We start from the raw sequence: 20,791 nt of genomic DNA, 5'->3' as shown, positions 1-20,791 counted from the left end.
GCCTTGGCAATCTCATCTTTGATGCCCTTGAAAGCCTTCTGGGCCTCTGCCAATGGGGTAAATGTGGTGGGCCTTGTCCACATAATTGGGGACCCACTGGGCCTAGTATGAGAAGAACCCAGGCACCTTTTCAAGGCTTTGAGATTTTGGGGCACTGGGAGTTTCAGGAGGGGCACATATGGTTGGCATCAGGGGCCATGCGCCATGTTCCATCACGTACCCAAGTATCACCAGACGTGAAATGCGGAACACTCACTTCTTCTGGTTATAGGTCAAATTCAGGGCTTTGGCCGTGGTGAGGAACTTCTGCAGGTTCTTGTCGTGTGTCTTCTGGTTATGGCCACAGATGGTGACATTGTCCAAATACAGAAATGTTGCTTTCAATTTATGATCATCCACCATGTGGTCCATTTCCCTCTGGAACATAGACCCTCCATTCGTGAGGCTGAATGGGACCCACAAGAAATGGTAAAGGCGGCCGTCAGCCTCGAACGCCATGTACAGGTGGTCCTCAGGGTGGATCAGGATTTGGTGATGTGCGACGTGAAGTCAATGGTAGAAAAGACCCAGTACTGGGCGATCTCATTCCCCATGTCAACTGTGTGGAGAAGGGGGTAGGCATCCAATAAGGTGAACCAATTGATGGTCTGGCTGTAAATAATGACCATCTGGTGCTTCTCCCCACTCTTCACCACCACTACGTGCCCTCCAGGGGCTGTTACTGGGTTCTATAATGCCCTCCACTAGTAGTCATCCTACTTCTGCTCTTATAAACTCTCTATCCCTAGGGCTATGTCGCCTACTTTTTATGGCAACCAGTTTGTAGTCCAGGGTGAGATTCTGGAATGGGGTAGGGGGCGTGGTGATAAACCAGGAGGATGGCCAGGCCACAAATCGTGTGGCCCGAGCTGCATTTTGGCATCTGATTGGCCGTGTTCAGAGCAAAGGGTGGGCTATTTGCTTGTTTTGGACCGTGAGGGAAGGAAGGAGCCCCTTCAAACTGCATGACCACGCTCTTAAGCTGGCACTGGAAATCCAGTCCCAGTATGACCAGCGCACAGAGGTGGAGCATGACGAGCAGCTTGAAGTTTTTATACTTCGTGCCCCTCATGGTTAGGGTCACTGTGCAGCACCCGCGGATTTCCATGTATTGGGATTTTTACGCTAGTGCCACTTTACACCTTGCAAGGGACACTACAAGGGAATAGTGTTGTACAGTGCCTTGGTGTATGAAACTTTCAGTGCTCCCTGTGTTGAAAAGACAGCCCGTGGTGTGACTGTTTGCCTCCATCCATCATGGATCGTGTCAGTTGTGTGGCCTGTTCTGGTCCAGAACAATTGAGGCCAGAGTCTCTTCATTCTCCGAGTCACTGCTGCTGTACTGTGGCAGCAGTTTCTGCCAAGATGGTCGATCAGAAGATGGCCGCCCCTGTAGATTGCACGCAGTGGAGTCTGGAAGAGATGCTGGAAGTGATGTCAGTCCGTGTTGTCTTCCTCCTGTTTCTGCCATTCTGTTCTCTGCCGCCAGAAATGTCATTGGAAGTTGGGCATTCCAAGATAGCGATACTGGTCGCAAGCCACATGTGGAGCTGCTGGAGGAAAGTTTGGACCGGCATACCTTGACGTGGGTCAAGCATGTTCCGCTATGGTCTGGGCAATACTTCTTAAACTGGCCTCGGTATTTTCACCTCATGTGCTCAGTGGCGGCAGCAGTTGTTTGGGATCCCATGACCCAAGATAGCGGCACCTGCGCTCCCCACCTGGTGGCCATGTTGCCAGTGGAGTAAGTGTCAGTGTTTATCTGGGCTGTTTCAAGCAATCATGCAGGCTGCATGACTTTCTGGAGTCAGGGCCCTATTGCCCTTCTCCAGGAGTCGCCCTTGGATGTGGTTCAAACAGAAGCCACCCACTAATCAACCGCAGATGAGTTCCTCTTGGTAGACTGCTGCAGTTACATCTCAGCACCACAGGCTTGACTCAGCTCCCGCATGGCCCTCACAAAATAATCGACAGACTCAACAGGGGCCTGACGCTGGATGACCAGAAGGTAACAAGCATACATTGAGTTCATGTGGGCACCGTACTGCTGTGGACCATTGCGTGGTTGTACTTGTCACAGTCTAGAGTTATTTGATAAGCTCGTTGGCCGACAGACAAGAAGAATAAATCATCTACATCATCTGTGATTTTCATTGCACCTATAGAAGCACAGTCATACGTTGGACTTGATGGAGGCCTCTGGATCCCTGGGATTGGTGTCCAGCTTCTCCACACAAATTGCCTTGTCCATGGCAGTTGTTTTTGGTTATTAACTAGCAAACTTGAAAAGAATGATTAAAGGCTTTAATAACCTAAATCACAGACACGTCTTCACATGCTGCTGGCCCGTTTCCAAGGCTGGTATGAAGGAAGGAGACTAGGGCAGATCATCCTTTATTGGGGAATGTTACAGGGAGGAGTTACAAAGTTGGAGGTGGGCCAGCCTCTACAGTCTACACGCAATGCCTTGTTCCACCACGTTTAAAAATAAATATATGGATGCAGATACAAGGAGGATGGGCTCTTTCTGTCCCCATTTTGAAACCACACCTGTTGCTTTTGCCACCCCCTCCTCATGACTCCAGCCTCCTCTCTTCTCAACATCAGCAGGCCATTATCTTACCTCTTGATTCCATTCTCCCATTTTCCTCCTCCAGAAAGCTGTCTCGGGACCACTCTGAGCTGCCCAAAAGCTGTCTCGGGACCACTCTGAGCTGCCCAAATGCACCAATTCAATATGAACTGCTTTCAACCCGGTGGATCCAAGGTGCACAGTTTGATCCAAGAAAAAAAGGGAGTGTCAGATTTCTTGGTTCTGATCTCATCATTCAGTTGTCCATTTAGGCTTACTTGTAGTCTATGTAAGAAGCGGAAAAAATCCTTTAGTAAGCTAAATTTCATGCATCTTTGAAATGAAAACATATATGATAGATATTCCATTGCAATAAATATGCTTTAATTTTGAGCCTGACCCAAAATAAATTTTATTTTCACTAAGGCTATAAACCATTACTTATCTTAGTTCTAAAACTTCACAGATGCTCTGAGCCAAATCTTCAAAATTTGGGCCTTTTTTCAAACTGTTCCAGGTCTTATTGGAATGGGATAGAGAGGGAATTGGAATATAAACCAGGCTGCTGATTTGGCACAACTCAGTTTTGCTGTAGCTGAGGGCAATTTTTTTGTTTGTGCATCAGAGCGTTCAAAGATGTCAATAGAGATAATAATAACACCGCAGTAGCATAGGGAAGATCGTGACACTGTTTTTTTTTAGGTTTATTTAAATGTTGCCTCAAAGGTAACCAAAAAAGGTCAGCTGTGAGAGCATGTTTTCCTCAACATCATTTTGCAAAGAACCTCATTCCTGTTTCAGATATTGGCCCTGAGTGTCTTATGTACTGCCACATGGCACATACCTCTCACTTATTAGTTAAGTGCCTTTTATACCACTTGAGCTGGGCACTAAAGAGTCTAGACTAGAGATCCCAAGAGCACTTTCACGCACATTCATGTCACTGGCTACTCCAGACCTTTTTTTTCCCTGAACTCGATCAAAATCAGTCAAAGGAATGTGATAAATTTGCATGTTAACATGCTATAAAGGCCTGATGCTCATTATTCAATCTGGAGAATGTTCAAATTTAGTAAAAGAAATTCTGTTAAGCAGCACATGAAATAAAAAGTGAGGTGCCAACAGTGGTTTTTTTTAAATGGGGAGATGCTAAATAAGTGCTAAATCAAATATTAACTACCATAATATTTAACTAATTTTTTAGAAATTTCTGGATTTTATATTGAATGAAATGGAGCCAATAATTAGGTGAGATCAAGCACACAGTCCCCACCTCAGGTTTCTAAGTCAAATGTGTCATGGTCATTTGATTCTGGTCATCATTTTGCTCGTAAGAAGGATTATCAAATGTTGAGGGAGAGAGAGGGAGATGACTAGCAGCAAATCTGTTGTGGGTAGGAGAGGCTGCACTTGGGGAGTAATTTATTTGGCGCACTAGGTTCATAAGTCAGTCTCCCATTTGCTTCCTGACAATTTGCATAGTTGAATGAGTACATTTTAGGGCATAATTCATCTGTTTGAAACTATTCTGGATAGCATCTTTGTTCCTTCAATTACCAGAGCACTCAGTTTTGTGCCATTTGCTGACCCTGGGAGAGATATTGCACAATGACTTTACTTCATTTAATGGGAGTACACTTATCTTTGCTTGTCAGTTCCTTAGCCGGGAATCGTTGATTTCTCCTGCAGTTGGTTACTTGTATTTGTCCAGCTCCTGGTGTATACAATATGTTATATAGTTACGATAATGTGAACTATTTTGCAACCACGTAAGAAAACACGCTTCTCACTGTAGTAACTGTGGGGCACTTGTATATGTATATCAGTGAGTGTGAACAGTTTCCTGAGATGGTGGAAGACATCAGTTGGTAAAATCTCTTCTGTTATTTGAATCTTGCATCTCTAAGTTATTTAAGAAGCCTCCCTAGTAATACAGAAACATAACATGGTGGCAGCAGTATAAGAGATCAAGAATAATGCCACCCAATTGCTTGTAAGTCATTGAAATACGAAGGGGAAGATGAGAAAAAACATTACTGAAAAAAATGGCTGGAGCAACAGCAGTTCATCCAGTGATGGTCTGGGAGGCTGAAGACATTGTTGAATCATTTAAAAAGTTTCAAAAGCTATTTTAAAAATGCAACAGCAGAGGAGAAGGTTAGTTATATACTTCTCTGGACAGGCCTTGACTTATTTAATAGCTGGGAGCTTACAGAGGTGGAGAAAAATGATCCAGAGCAGATATTTGCAAAGTTTGCTTCTCACCTTGAGCCCAGGTCTAATCCTAGAGTTAAGCGCTATGAATTTCAAGGCTTAATGCAAGAGACTGATGAACCTGTTGAGAACTTCCTCACTAGACTAAAAATTGTTGCTGCAAAATGCAGATTTACAGATATAGAGGAAAGATTAGTTGATCAACTAATATGGGGGAGTGCCCATCCCGAAATACAAAAGTCTCTTATAGGGAAAGATAGCTTGAAGCTGGCCAAAGCTATAGACCCAGCCAGAGCCTTCGAAGCCATGAGGATGCAAATGAATCCCTATCTATGCAGACCCACCCACATCTATGAGAAGGAAGGGTTGATGCTATAAAGAACATAATCAGAAAAGTGCAAACCCCCCAAGTCCTGCAGGAAGTGAAGCAGACAACACCCCTTCAATGACCAAAACAAATGCCCTGCATATGGTTCTAAGTGTAGGGCCTGTGGTAAAGCAAACCACTGGGCGAAGAAGTGCATCTGGTATGAAGAAACCAGTAATACCAGTGAGAGAAGAGAAGACAAGGAGAAGATCCACCACATAAAAGGAAACAACAATGAAGACTCCGACACCCAGATACTGGACATAGAATCTATACACCTTCATGAGATGTCGGGTGAGATGAAAGAAGGAAGCGAGTTGCACACAAAGATCCAAATACAGAGGACAATCCAGAACAAGCCTACGATATTTAGCCAAAAGGTGAAGCTGGATACTGGATCACAAAGTAACATCCTTCCACTCAGACTCTACCGCCAGAGAACATAATAAAAGGGTATCGAAAAGATGGTGCATTGGAAACAGTAAATGTTACATTAACGGCCTATGGTGGATCCATGATCAAACAGCTAGGGAGAGCTAAGATCAATTGCTGCCATAAGGGAAAGAACATCTTCTGTACATTCTACATGGCAGATGCAGACGGACCAGCAATTCTAGGACTGGATAGCTGCCGGGAGTTGCAGTTGATCTCTGTCAATTATGAGATCCAGACAAAGAAGATATCCAAAAGGATCAACAGACACACACAACAAAAAGAGGAAATGATCTCCACAGAAGTACCTACCAGGCCATGGCACATAGTGGAAGCAAACTTGTTGATCGAGAATCAAGAGTGGTATTTAATAGTAGCCTTTTACTACTCTAAGTTTCCATTTGTCAAAAGGGTGAAAGACCTGAGAGAGTCAACTATCACCTCAAAGGGCACTCTTTGCTGAATAAGGAATACCCGAGCAAGTAACATGTGACAATGGAATATAGTTCACGTCACAAGAATTCAGAAAGCTGGCTGCAGATAATGGGTTTGTTATCATTACATTCATATGTCTTCTCGCTCCAACCCAAGCAATCGAAGGGAATAACCGGCATACAGAAAAATCTATCTCAATTATTGTTGTTTCTGTGAGGTAAAGAAACATTAGAATTGTGACATCTGGTTGAATTCCTGTGCAGCAATTTCAAGGGGACCACCCTAAGCGCACACACTGCTGAATGTTTGACGCCAAGTTGTCCAGATGATAGATTTAAAAAAAAAGATAAAACCAATAGAATGGTTTGAGAATAGAGCCAACAGCTGAATGATGCAAAACATTTGCCAAGAGGAAGATCGTTCTCACTCCGTGACCTAAACGTGCAACTTTGGGGAAGGACAGAGTTCAGCAAGCCAAGTTAAAGTGGGTGGGGCACACAAAATTGCAGGACGGATGAAAACTTTGGTAACCTGACTGATTTCAAGTTACTGTGTGGAAGTTGGCGTCTCCCCATTTGGCAGCTGAAATATACAAGGTTCTGGAAACACCTGACAAAATCCAAAGCCCCAAGGCCAAAGCGACCTGAGCTTTGGCCTTATCGGGCATGTAGCTGGTGGTGTGTGAAAGGTAATGCTCAGCCAGTGTTTCACAAAACCTCAGCTGACTCAACTACCTCTGCAGGTATGGACATTGAGTGGGTTAGTAGAGGGATGGGAAGGATAGATGATCAAGAGGGACAAGGTCTAATGGCAGGAGATTGAATGAAGATTGGCTATGATCTTTGGAACTTTTATAATGTAAGAGAGGGTACTATTTTATTCTTTTGCTGGGAGATAGTTATTTTGAACTTGTGCCAGGTGAATATTTTGAAGGGTTCAAACACCCATCCTTACGAGGATGGGCTCTAGGTTTGAATCCTTGAGTGTAGGGTTTCTGGTGCAGATTGTCCTGCCTTACTGCAGCATGGTGGATATAAACAGGGGAGGATTGCACAATCAAATAGCTGCAGGATCAATACATTTTCAGACCATTCTTTCATACATCTCAAACCTTTAAACATCTACCTGCTTCTTTAAACGTCCGACTGCCTGATGCTGTTAGTAGTGCTGTGTAGGGCTCCTCCCCAAACCTTTCCACCCCTCAGCCGCTCTTTCTTCCAAGATTCTCCTTTTACGCGCAAATTCAGGATCAACTGCTTAAGTGAGATGTCATCTGATGATCATCTGGTAAAACACCGTGGAGGCCTCTCCTTTATGAAATAAACACCAGTGCTTGTTATTGGTCAAGGTGATGAGTTTGGGTAGATTTTCACCCTCAATCCTTAGATGATAATCCACGATGGAAACAATAGAAATGTTGTCCCTTTAAAACCAATGAAATGCCAATACCACCTCGTATCTCTATTTTCCTCCACCTTCCCTCCTCCCCCACCTCACCTATTCTCTGCCATTCTCTCCCCCTCCCACTTCCCTCCTCTCCCTCTCATCCAATCTCTCCTCTCCTCTCCCGCCTGTACTGCTCACCTCACCTCACTTTCTTCCCCACCTCTTCTCCCCCTCTTTGGGCATCTCATCTCCTCTTTCTTATTTTTTCTCTTCCTGCACACTATCCCTCTGGTGTCTAGTCTCTCTCCTACCTTCTACTTTTCTTGCTCCGACATTTTCAGATGATTGGAATATTTACAACTTTTACAAATACCAGACATGGACTCTCTGTCCACCAAGTTGCAACATTTTCCTGGCTGATTCATTGGGGTGGGACGAATATTACAGCTGCATCGGCTAAGCTTTGCTCCTGACTCTATAGAACTTGCCTGCTGACATCCGTCCCATTGACAAGGCAGCGTGCTATGCTCACGAATCAAATTAGAAACACATGTTTCTAAGTTCACAAATTTTCATGCCAGCTTTTAATAGAAACAAGCTTTTTATTAAATTCCTGAAAAATTGGGAGATTAAAAACTCCCAATTAATTCCACTGTCAAAGGAGCTCAGTATTAGGAGCTGGTTTATTCTGGGATAAATGTCACTGCTTAATATATTAAGTGTATCAGAAAACAAAGGCAGCAAGTCCTGCGAGAAAATAGTGATTGTCAAGATTGCTCTTACTGAAGAAACGCAGCCTGAAATGGTGACTGATTCTTCTTCTCACTCTGGCTTTGATCCCTCTGTTCTTGTTCAAACACATCCAATGGCCACCACCTCCTCTTGAAACCACAATGAATTGAGCAATTTCAGATGGCCAGGTTTTCATTTGGACCTGAACTAGCCAGTTCGGAGGATAGGTCATTAACCTGAAAAACCTTTTTTTTTCATTTTTCTCTCTCCACAGATGCTGCCTGTTCTTTTGAATACTTGCAGCGTCTCAAAGACAGTTCCAGACCAGCTTTGATTTGTTCTCTCTTCTCAGAGCTCCTGCTTTCACTTCCCTCGGACAGAGTAGCTGTAATCACTGCCCTCTCTATGCCAGAACCACCAAAGTTCAAAATATCTACTTATTGGTGCTGGAAACTGTATCAAGAAAAGATACATATATACAAAAGAGAGAACTGTGAACAAAGAAAGGAATGTAAATACCGAGAACATAGTGATTCAGTATTTATATATTCAGTGCAAAGTAAGAGTCCTTAAATGAGTCTCGGAATGACTCTGTAGTTTAGGAGTCTGATGGTGGAGGGGTAGCAACCGTCCCTGATCCTGGCAGTATGAGTTTTAAATTGAAATTATAAATCTAAATTTAGACATGGTAACAGGCCCTTCCGAGCCATGAGCCCATACCACCCAACCAACCTATAAACCCTGTACATTTTGATGGGTGGGAGGAAACCAGAGCACCCAGAGGAAATCCACAAAGACATGGGGAGAACGTACAGACTCCTTACAGACAGTGACGGTTTCGATCCCAGTTCGTTGGCACAGTAACAGCATTGTTGTAACTGCTACACTAACCATGCCATCTAATGGCACCTATACCTCTTTCTTGATAGCAGCAATGAGAACAGAGCATGTCCTGGGTGGTGCGAATCCTTGATGATTCCTACTGCCCTCCGATAGCAGCGTACCAGGTAGATTTTCTCGAAGGTGAGGAGACTTTTGCTTGTGATGCGCAGGGCTTTCTGCTCAGAGGTATTAATGCTCCCATATCAGGCCGTGATGCAACACCTCCCACTACACATCTGTAGAAGTTTGCCAAGGTTTCCGTATCATAGCGAATCTCGACAAACTTCCTGAGGAAATTGAGGCGCTGGCATACTTTAGTATGTTGGGTCCAGGAAAGGTGCTCCAAGATAGCGACACCCAGGAATTTAAATTTACTCACTCTCTCCATCTCTGATCCCACCCCCCCCAATTGTATAAACTGAATTGTACACCTCTGGTTTTCCCTTCCTAAAGTCTTCAATCAACCATCTACCATCACTTGTGTTCCAAGTCTGCCTCACTCTACACCTTACTACAGATGTTCATGGTGTTCTCTTTCCACTCCTTCCTTTCTCTACAATTTAAAACTTGTTTGATTTCAAACTTTCCATTGATATGATGCAAGTTATTGGCCTGAAATGTTAACTCAGGTTCTTTCCACAATGCCTGACATCGAGTATTTCCAGCATTTCTATTTTTATTCACATCAGCTACAGCCAAGACTGAATATCTCTGCACCAGCAACTGAGCAGTTATTTCCCTCTCTCCTCACAGTGTGCAGTTCTTCCCTGTCTCAGGTCATCTCAATAAGTGGACCTTCCGCCGTCCCTTTGTGCACCCAGACTGGACGATACCAAGTCCCTTGCTGGCCTCACTTCCTCCCCCTCCATAAACTTGCCATCATCCATTTCATTCACCAAGCCCCATCTACCATCACTCGCTAGTCTAAGGTGGCTCCCAGTCAATAAATGCTTCAATTTTAAAATGTTCTTTCGAGTTACAAAAGCTTCCAAGAATGTTGGCCTCCTTATCTCTGCAATATATTCCAATGCTACAGGATATCTGTGTCCCTGTAATTTTCATCACCCTCTTTTTACCCACATCTTTGTTGCCAAGGCTCAAATCTCTGAAATTCCCTTCCCAATCCTCTCTGTTTCTCCTTCATCCTTTTAATATTTCAGATATCTCTACTTCATGTTGAAACTGTTCAGTGCAAGACCATGTAGCTCGTCAACTCTCTTGCAACTCCATAGAGCTGGCTCAGATGTTTCACACCTGGTGTTCTCTGAGTGGAGTTTGCTTGTGACCATGCAGTGGTTTCCCTCAGATATCCCCTCTCGCATTCGCAAAAATGTGCTGGCTGTTAGATTAATTGGCTACTGTATATTGACCCTAGAGTTGGTAACAGGCAGTGTTATTTGGGATGTTAGAGAGAAGAAATGTAGGCCAACAGGATTGACATGATTGCTCTAAGAGCCAGCAGAGATGATGTCCTCTTTCTATATGGTAATGAAAAACAGAATATGAAAGGTTGCATCATTCAGCTGACCCGTCGCCCCTTTTTTATTCTGCCAACTACCATGATAGCTTCAGCGAATATATAAATCTACCTTGTTTAGTTTAACAGTTCTACATTGCAGTTGGAGATTTATGAGTAATTTTAATCTAATTTACAGCCCTCAGCACAGAATAAGGAGCAAGAATGATCAGAGGGAACTTGAATTTGGTAAACAGAAGTAAAGAATGTGAATGCAACCTGCTGAAACTGCAGCAATCCCCCTGTTTACCTGGAGAGAGATTGGGTTTAGCCTAACATCCCATGCTGTCAAATAATAATTAAATGTGACTCCCTTCAGAAGGATCTTTATTTTTTCTTTTTTGAAGACTTTATTTAAAATTTTATAACATGAATACAATAGAGAATTACATTTAAAGAAAAATTTAAAAAAATTAAAATGGTATGATTACAATATTACATGGAAGGATTTTTAATTTAGGCATGGTAACAGGTCATTTTAGCCCACAAGCCCGTGTCGCCAAATTTACACCAAAACAACCCCCGGTATGTTTACAATGGTCAGGGCCAGATTAAACTCGTGCAGGGCTTGTAGCATATCTTATAAAGGGGCCCTATATTTTAAAACAATACACATTATTAAAAGAGAGAATGAAAGGGACAGGTAAGACACTAAATGCCAGGGGAAGCAAAATTCAGAGGAGAGAATTGGACTCCAAGCGATAAATCATTACAAAGGCAGCCATTTTGAATGGATACAAACGTAAGTGAATGACTTGAAGATATAGGTCTTCCGGCTTTCTGGCGACTCAGAGAAAGACTGCCATGGTCTATTCTAAACACAGTAGTGTAACAAACTGCATGCTAATTGGTTTTTTTTTCCGAATCGCCGAGTGAAGGAGTCCGCTTTAAGTTTGAGGCAGCAGGCAGATAAATTGTTTTCCTTTGGGGGAATTATGTAATTCTTAGGTACAGAAAGGCTACCTGGAGAAAGCAACCCTTTTAGCCCATAACTAGATTAGCATATTCATGAAGATGTAATTTAATCCAGCATTGTTCACACTTACTTAGTGGTCAGGATTTACTATGCAAGTAGACTGTACCGCACGGATGGCAGTCTCTTCAATCTGAGGCGCCTGCAAGCTCACACCAAGACACAAGAGAAACTTGTCCGTGAACTACTCTTTGCAGACGATGCCGCTTTAGTTGCCCATTCAGAGCCAGCTCTTCAGCGCTTGACGTCCTGCTTTGCGGAAACTGCCAAAATGTTTGGCCTGGAAGTCAGCCTGAAGAAAACTGAGGTCCTCCATCAGCCAGCTCCCCACCATGACTACCAGCCCCCCCACATCTCCATCGGGCACACAAAACTCAAAACGGTCAACCAGTTTACCTATCTCGGCTGCACCATTTCATCAGATGCAAGGATCGACAATGAGATAGACAACAGACTCGCCAAGGCAAATAGCGCCTTTGGAAGACTACACAAAAGAGTCTGGAAAATCAACCAACTGAAAAACTTCACAAAGATAAGCGTATACAGAGCCGTTGTCATACCCACACTCCTGTTCGGCTCCGAATCATGGGTCCTCTACCGGCACCACCTACGGCTCCTAGAACGCTTCCACCAGCGTTGTCTCCGCTCCATCCTCAACATCCATTGGAGCGCTTTCATCCCTAACGTCAAAGTACTCGAGATGGCAGAGGTCGACAGCATCGAGTCCACGCTGCTGAAGATCCAGCTGCGCTGGATGGGTCACGTCTCCAGAATGGAGGACCATCGCCTTCCCAAGATCGTGTTATATGGCGAGCTCTCCACTGGCCACCGTGACAGAGGTGCACCAAAGAAAAGGTACAAGGACTGCCTAAAGAAATCTCTTGGTGCCTGCCACATTGACCACCGCCAGTGGGCTGATAACACCTCAAACCGTGCATCTTGGCGCCTCACAGTTTGGCGGGCAGCAACCTCCTTTGAAGAAGACCGCAGAGCCCACCTCACTGACAAAAGGCAAAGGAGGAAAAACCCAACACCCAACCCCAACCCACCAATTTTCCCCTGCAACCGCTGCAACCGTGTCTGCCTGTCCCGCATCGGACTTGTCAGCCACAAACGAGCCTGCAGCTGACGTGGACTTTTTACCCCCTCCATAAATCTTCGTCCGCGAAGCCAAGCCAAAGAAGAAAGAAGAGACTGTATTATGTAGACTGTAGATGCCGCTTTAGTTGCCCATTCAGAGCCAGCTCTTCAGCGCTTAACGTCCTGTTTTGCGGAAACTGCCAAAATGTTTGGCCTGGAAGTCAGCCTGAAGAAAACTGAGGTCCTCCATCAGCCAGCTCCCCACCATGACTACCAGCCCCCCCACATCTCCATCTGGCACACAAAACTCAAAACGGTCAACCAGTTTACCTATTCGGCTGCATCATTTCATCGGATGCAAGGATCGACAATGAGATAGACAACAGACTCGCCAAGGCAAATAGCGCCTTTGGAAGACTACACAAAAGTGTTTGGAAAAACAACCAACTGAAAAACCTCACAAAGATTAGCGTATACAGAGCCGTTGTCATACCCACATTCCTGTTCGGCTCCGAATCATGGGTCCTTTACCGGCATCACCTACGGCTCATAGAACGCTTCCACCAGCGTTGTCTCCGCTCCATCCTCAACATTCATTGGAGCGACTTCATCTCCAACATCAAAGTACTCGAGATGGCAGAGGCCGACAGCATCGAATCGACACTGCTGAAGATCCAACTGCGCTGGGTAGGTCACGTCTCCAAAATGGAGGATCCTCGCCTTCCCAAGATCGTGTTCTATGGCGAGCTCTCCACTGGCCACCGTGACAGAGGTGCACCAAAGAAGAGGTACAAGGACTGCCTAAAGAAATCTCTTGGTGCCACATTGACCATCGCCAGTGGGCTGATATCGCCTCAAACCGTGCATCTTGGCGCCTCACAGTTCAGCGGGCAGCAACCTCCTTTGAAGAAGACCTCAGAGCCCACCTCACTGTAAAAAGACAAAGGAGGAAAAACCCAACACCCAACCCCAACCAACCAATTTTCCCTTGCAACCGCTGCAACCGTGTTTGCCTGTCCCGCATCGGACTTGTCAGCCACAAACGAGCCTGCAGCTGACGTGGACATTACCCCTCCATAAACCTTCGTCCGCGAAGCCAAGCCAAAGAAGACTGTATTAAGTATGCTACTTAATTACCTCATCAAGGCCATCTTCTCACTAAAAGGCAATCTAGCTGCAGATTAATCTGCCTTTGTTGCTACAGATCCTTCCTTTTGTGGTAAACATCAGGATTTGTAAATGGAAGCAAGAGTCATTTTGGAAAATTATTTTCAACTAACTACATGACTGAAAGATTTTTTTTCCTGAATACAACATTATCATCTGCCCATGAACCTCTAGCGTAACTGCCTTTCCACAGTCACTGCGCGATTTTCAACATAATTGGGAAGTCAGTGCTTCTTCTAATCCACCAGCGATTGCAGATTGCTGCAGCCGGGTCTCCGTGCCATGTCGCCTGTTTTGTCTCGCGAATGGGTGGGGAGTGGGGTATCACTTTCTCAGCTTTGATGAAAATAACAATTGTTTTAGCTTGCCTTTATTATCCTACCTTTTAACAACCATTGTACTGCTTATCAATATTTAATAGGATGTAATGTGATTTGTATAATTGTCCATGTATTAAAACGGCATTTGGCCTTTTGATGAAAGGTGCCTCTTTCAAATTAAAGCGGGCAAAAAGTGTCAGAAAGTTTTTTAAAAAGTGCAGAAGAATTCATTCTTTGTTCAGACCAAATACAATCACCTCATGGTGATCTTCTAGATCACCTGGTTTTTGCGAAGGATGGAAAAATGTGTCCTGATCTCTGGCTCTACCCCATTCCGAAGCGAAAAGGCTGCTTGTCAGAGCTGAGTCAGCTGCTTCTGCCTGGGATCCCCTGCCCTGTGCAATCCAGCTTGACAATTTGCTTCTGCAAAGATAATGTTATTGACAATGTTGGAACAATGAAAACAGTTACTTTGTTACATTTCAAATCATGCCCTGGCCTCTCCACATTCTTTAAAATGTAACACAAATGGTCATATATGTACTCCTACCCCCACCCTTCATGGCAGATAATCATGGTTTCGAATCTGTTAATGTGAGCTCCGGTCAAAATTGATAGCTTGCAAGCATTTAGCACGGGGCCCTTGAAAATGACTACTTTTGCTACCAAGTTAATCCGGCACTGCGAACAGTAGGAGGAAACCAGAGCCTTCAGGGAAAACTCACACAGATACAGGGAGAACATACAAACTCCTTACAGACAGTGCGGGATTCAAAACCTGGTCCCTATCGCTGGAGCTGTAAAGGCGTTGCTCTAACCGCTACACCAACCCCACTTATTTCTTTCCCAGCAATTTCTCCTTCTTACAGACTCTCTTACTCCATTATTATGTTTCCTCCATTGTCTCACTTCTTCATGATCTTTCTTTTCCCATCATTTCATTCCCCTCACGACCTCCTTTCCCAACAATCTCTTCTCACAAGACCTCTCTTCACTACCATCTCTCTCCCCTTCTATCGCTTCCTGTCAGCACTTGCCATGATTCTCCTCTTCTTTTGATTATTTTCTCCTTTCTAAGTGCAATGCATGTAAAGTGTTGCATCAAACTTGGTGAGACTACCATTTTACCATGTGGTTAATTACTGCACCTGGTGTGTACCAATTTTCAGGTTCAGGACATCTGCATTTCCTGGGTTTTTTTTGGCCATGAATAAGAACCCTAATTCTCTCCCGACCAAACCAAGGCAACTCCTGGTAAAACAATTAAAAATTTGAAAAATGTTATGAGAAATTAATCTTCATCTGTTAAATTGGATATGACAGCATCCCCTGTTGAGAGGGCAGTGTCTTTTTCTTACTGGCGGAGTCTGCTGAACACATGCATGATGAAGAGTAATGGTCTGAGATTTCAACTGGAGTCCCAGTCTAACGCTCATGACCAAGCTGTGCAGGCTTGGCTGCGGTGGAAGCTTCAAGAGGATGTTGCCAATGGAAGGAAATATATTCATCTGGTAAAGCAATCAGCAGGAATATTTGATACTGAGTAAAGGCCATAAATCCTCGCACATTGTTTCGACTTTTGCCTGATGCGGACAGTCTTTCCCAGATATCACATAATTCATAATGCAGAACAAATGATGCTGTCCAACAAGAACCTCGACAACAAGAATTTGCAATTGCACATACCTTCCTTGCAATGACAGGTTCCAAGGTGTGTCACATGAAACACGGTTGGCAATGCTTTTACAGCGCCAGTGATCGGGACCGGACCTGCATGCGAATCCTGTGCAGCCTGTAAGCAGTTTGTACATTCTCCCCGTGTCTGCGTGGGTTTCTCCAGGGGCTCCGGATTCCTCCAACCCTTCAAAAACATACCGGGATGTTAATGGGCGCCACAGACTCGTTGGGCCGAATTGGCCTGTTACAGTGCTGTATGTCTAATTTTTTAAAATTTAATGAGCAAAATTATTTAAAACTTGGCATCAGCCCAGAAGCAAAAACATGAGGAAAGGACCTCTCTGTCTGTGGGCCCTGTACTGTAAGCTCGAGGAAAAGCACTTCTTTGTGGTCTGGGCATGCTGCAGCCTGCAGGACTCGATACTGAATTCTCTGACTTCAGATAACTTGCTCTTTGTGTCACATCAGGACCGGCCATTTTTATTTGCTATTCCGCTCTTCTAACCTGCTGGGTGTACCCCAGGAAGGCCAGTCCATACTGCATCCCCCAGACTTCAGTGCATTTTTGGCGCATTACGCAGATGAAGGAATAAATAATGAGAGGCTGGAGGGACTCAGCAGGACAGACAGCATTCAGAGACAGAGTGAGACAGTCAACCTTTCGGGACACATCCCAATCCAGAACATTGTCCATTTTTCTCCTTGGACCCACTGAGTGCCTCCAGTTATTGCTGAAGATAACGGCATCGGCAATTCTTGTGTTCCGCAGGTAATGGAGTTCAATGGTCCATATAGTGGATTTGTAATTTCTTCCTGACGCTCCATTCAAGTTCCCTACTTCAAAAACGAATTTGCTTTATTTCTTCAAGAGAAAGCAGGCAGCTGGAGGAACTCAGCAATCCAGGCAGGATCTGGAGACGCAAAGGGAGGATCAACATTTTGGGATGGGTCCTTTGCCTTCACGGATGCTGCCCCACCTATAGAACCCCTCCAGCTGCCTGTTTTTTGTTCCTCCCTCCTTCCTTCCTTTCATCCATCCCTCCTTCCCTCTTTCATTCATTCACTACCCTTCCTTCCTTCCCCTTCCTAATCCTTCCTTATCCTTCCCCTTCTTTCCCTCATTCCTTCCCCTCCCTATCCTCCTTTCCTTCCTTCCTCTCCTTATCCTTCCCTTCCATCCCCTCTCTCCCCTGCCTCCCCTTCCTTCTTTCCTTCCTTCACTATCCTTCCCCTCCCTCCCCTCCCCTTCCTCCCTTCCTTCCCCTCCCTATCCTTCTTTCCTTCCTTCCCTCCCTATCTTTCCTTCCCCTCCCTTCTTCCCTCCTTCCCTTCCTTCCTCCCTCCCCTCCCTCTCTTCCTCCCTTTCCTCCCCTTCCTTCCTTCCTTCTTCCCCTACTTCCCGTCCTATCTTCCTTTCTTCCGATGAAGTGTCTGCAACCTGAATAATTTTCGACCGATACTGCCTGACCTGCTTTCATTTCAGCTTTACAACAACTGCAGCTTATTTTTAAATTTTCATTCTTCGATCTTCAGTACAAGTAACCAGTAGATTGGTTGAATGTTAGTTTTTAAAATACCTCAAGAGAGTAGAGGTGACAATGCTTCAGGAGAGAAGTTTTGAGCTTGGTTACATTAAAGTTACAGTATTGAAAAGATCCATTTACGTAACTGCTCCATATCCACAACCCTAACCCTCACAGCACATTGTTAAATTCCCCCCTCCTCCTTTCTGTCCTCATCAAACTTCCCAGAAATGTGACTGTGTAATTTATCAAAGCTACTTCCCTTGCAGCAAGTTGCACTATCCCTGCTTGGTAAAGTCATACTTCCTGCATTTGTTACTGGATTTATTGGGCGATATTACTTGGAGTACTGTGCGCAGTTCTGGTCACTTCACTACCGGAAGGATGTGGAAGCCATGGAAAGGGAGCAGAGGAGGTTTACAAGGATATTGCGTGCCTCATGAAAACAGACTGAGTGAACTCAGTCTTTTCTCCTTGGACCGGCAGAGTGAGAGGTGACCTGATAGAGGTGTTTAAGATTATGAGAATTATTGATCGTGTTGAGAGTCAGAGGCTTTCTCCCAGGGCTGAAATGGTTGTCATAGGAGGACATGGGTTTAAGGTTCTGAGGAGTAGGAACAGAGGAGATGTCAGGGGTAAGTTTTTTTATGCAGAGAGTGGTGGGTGCATGGAATGGGCTACTGGAGGCAGATACATTGTGATCCTTTAAGAGACTTTGGATAGATACATAGAATCATAGAGGGCTATGGGAAATCTTAGTAATTTCTAAGGTAGGGACGCATTTAGCAAAACTTTGTGGGCCGAAGGGCCTGTATTGTGCTGTAAATTTTCTACATTTCTATATTCTTGTTATTTATCCGTCCATGTTAACAACACACTGTTAGAGATTGTTGGCTTTGAAGGATATGTTTTTTTTTTGAACAGCCTTGGAATTTAAATGAATGTGGATATTTTAATTACAATCAGAATAGCATAGTTCCATTCCTGAAGAGAAGCTATTAATATTTAAATATGAATTTATTTTCATATTCATTGGCATTTACAATTGAAAGCCAAATACATTATGTGGAACATTGCACAGGAAGATTAAATATCATTTGAGGCATTTGATAAAGTGCAATTTTTTTTGTATCCTCCCGAAATATTTTGAATGCCGCTTGTGCCTCATTGCTTCACCCCTCGTGTGATTGGTGCCATTGAGCCAAGATAACCTCCAAAAAATCTAAACTCCCTTCCCCAAGCTCTTTTAAAGGGATCTGGCTGATGCTTGCCTCTTCCTTGAACGGAAACTCACCAGCAACGTGGGGAACAACAGTCCGTCTCTGTGGCCCAGGACAACATAGGGGCACTAACTCAATGTTCGTCTATTTTTTGAAATATAATTAAAATTTCATACCAAGAGCAATCAGACAAGGTTGTTCGTAGATCATGTTGCTATTGTTCTTTTCACACGAGTCATGTGAGCAGGAGCAAGGTTTAAGCTGCGCTGCCATGCCTTAGTTGTCTTAACAGATGGTACTGTCTGCATATTGACTCTGTCCTGTGGATAAAGGTGTCAAAGAATCAATGAGTCATTGGATGGGGATGCTTCCTGTTCTGCTCATTTAATGTGTTAGCATGCAGAGGGTCGATTCCACCTGCCACTGGTTGTTACTAGCCACAGCCAGTACATCATGAAACAATGAAGCCCACTAAAGTACACTTCAGTTCTAAAATAGTAAGCTGAACAGTGTGCATACCAGCAAGCTGCCAGCACATAGATTTCTAAAATATGTGGATGTAAGGGAAGGTCCAGTAAACCATTTGTAATCTGTTTACTGTTGGAACTCAGGAAGGTGGTATTGTCTGTGTTTGATCAGGGAGACTCAGTGGATTAACTGGATCTGGTTTCATAAATATGATCCCCAATCTGCTCAGGCCAAAGTACTAAAGTAAAATGACAACGTTAAATCAGATGTCGGCATAGGGACAAGTGAGTTTAAACATTTTCTGAACATTTCTCTTTCTTCTGTTGAATTCGTGCATTGTGGCATAAAATTACGTATTTAAGAACGTGGAACCCATTCAGGCTGAAGTGAGTTTCATTTACTAGATGATTTTTTAAAAAGATGTTAGTTGATAATTCTGCAAATAATAATGTTAACTATTGAAGGATTTTGAAGCACTTGATCCTGGTGTTACGAGATCCACCTAACTGGGTGTGCTGTGTGCCTGCTGCCCTCACACAGGAATGCTGGCACAAGCAGACATACAGTATTGCATTAGCAACTGGAAGAGAATTGTTGCCTGCTTTCCATTACTGGAATAAATATGATCAGTTAAACTGACAGCTTTATCACATTAAATTTAGTTTCTGTTTTCTTCTTTTTTGTTTTCCCCACGCATGTATCAGCCAGAAAGGTTGGAAACTAACTTCCTGCAATACATAATTAGATCACTACTGGTGACTAACTAATACTGAAACCTGCAGTTTTTTGGGGGGAGCTTTTGTTTCTGTTACAGCCCAGGCTTCTCATTATAATAATCAACCGAAACTTGGGTGACCTTCTAATGATTAATTTTGACCAAAAAAAGAAAAGCAGAAACTGTCTAAAGGCTGCTGGGACGATTGCATGACTGAAAGTGAGGTAAGGTGTCAGGAATCTGTTTTGAAATTACAGGGGAATTCAATATGTTGTCCCAGTAAATTTGTCTCTTGTTTTAAACTTGCTCTTGGCTTTCAGTCAGGAGTTGCACAAACGGTTTCTGTATCTTAAGACAGTGAGAAATCTCCCCTGTTGAACCATTTGGCTGTATCGTGGACCCAAATCTGGTTTAAAGGCACAACGTGCCTTGTTAAAAATTGCATAATTACCTAGCAACCAAGAGTTTTCACGGTTGCATTTAGGAAAATGGAAAACTGCTGCATTTTCAACAAGTATTTTCAGGCAAGGAAAACTTTGGACAGATTATATAACTTGTGTATTTATTCTTAGTTTAGGTGCAGGTTACAGATTAAACTTCTATTGATATTCTTGTTGTTACCATGGCATTAGATTGATCTGGATAATTCAGTTAGCAATGCTCAAAATTAAACACTTCTATGTTCTATGTACTCTCATATTAAGGAAATTTTTTAGTAAGTGGTAGAAGAGCTTAACGTCTTAAAAGGAAAACAACATATCTAGATAATGTCTGACGATAGTCTCAAAGGGACTAATTCACCAAGTGACAAAAGAAATCATAAATGGAAGATGATTGGAAATGGACAGGAATCCCAGGTGGAGGCATGAAAATCAATACTGAATTTATTGCCTTCAGTCAGAAATCTTTATTCTTTAACTCTTAACTGAGGCCTGAGATAACTGCTATTGAGTTAACGAGTATCATTTATCTGGCACACAATTAAAGTCTGATTTCTTGCTAAAACAAGGTTTGGTTTATTATTGTTTCTGGTGGAACCACTGTATCTTTTATGGAAGGGATCTTTCAGTTCA

The 20,791-nt window shown here is 43.7% G+C and overlaps 1 protein-coding gene and 1 long non-coding RNA gene across 18 annotated transcripts in view; one reads left to right on the top strand and one right to left on the bottom strand.

Annotated features, from left to right (window-relative positions):
- The window catches only part of sema3c (sema domain, immunoglobulin domain (Ig), short basic domain, secreted, (semaphorin) 3C), a 270,171-nt gene that overhangs the window by 149,996 nt on the left and 99,384 nt on the right, over positions 1–20,791 (top strand). Inside the window, exon 1 of one of the 10 annotated variants that reach the window (XM_069908947.1) lies at positions 17,628–17,809. The exons of 7 other annotated variants lie outside the window; for them this stretch is intronic. The gene's annotated coding sequence lies outside the window, so the exon portion shown is untranslated. Of the gene's footprint in view, positions 1–17,627; positions 17,810–18,868; positions 19,288–19,760; positions 19,943–20,791 lie in introns of those variants that run through there. 2 more of the 10 variants (XM_069908948.1, XM_069908952.1) reach the window with 2 other exon arrangements.
- The window catches only part of LOC138748550 (uncharacterized), a 54,709-nt gene continuing 36,307 nt past the window's right edge, over positions 2,390–20,791 (bottom strand). For 2 of the 8 annotated variants that reach the window (XR_011348133.1, XR_011348138.1), the window contains 3 exons: positions 18,712–18,855; positions 15,802–15,976; positions 12,555–14,538 (listed from right to left, as the gene is read on the bottom strand). This is a non-coding gene — a long non-coding RNA (uncharacterized lncRNA). The other 6 variants (XR_011348136.1, XR_011348134.1, XR_011348137.1 and 3 more) reach the window with 6 other exon arrangements.

Source organism: Narcine bancroftii, chromosome 13 (assembly GCF_036971445.1).
Source record: "Narcine bancroftii isolate sNarBan1 chromosome 13, sNarBan1.hap1, whole genome shotgun sequence".
NCBI classification, from domain to species: Eukaryota; Metazoa; Chordata; class Chondrichthyes; order Torpediniformes; family Narcinidae; genus Narcine; species Narcine bancroftii.
This window is presented reverse-complemented; position numbering and strand designations above follow the sequence as displayed.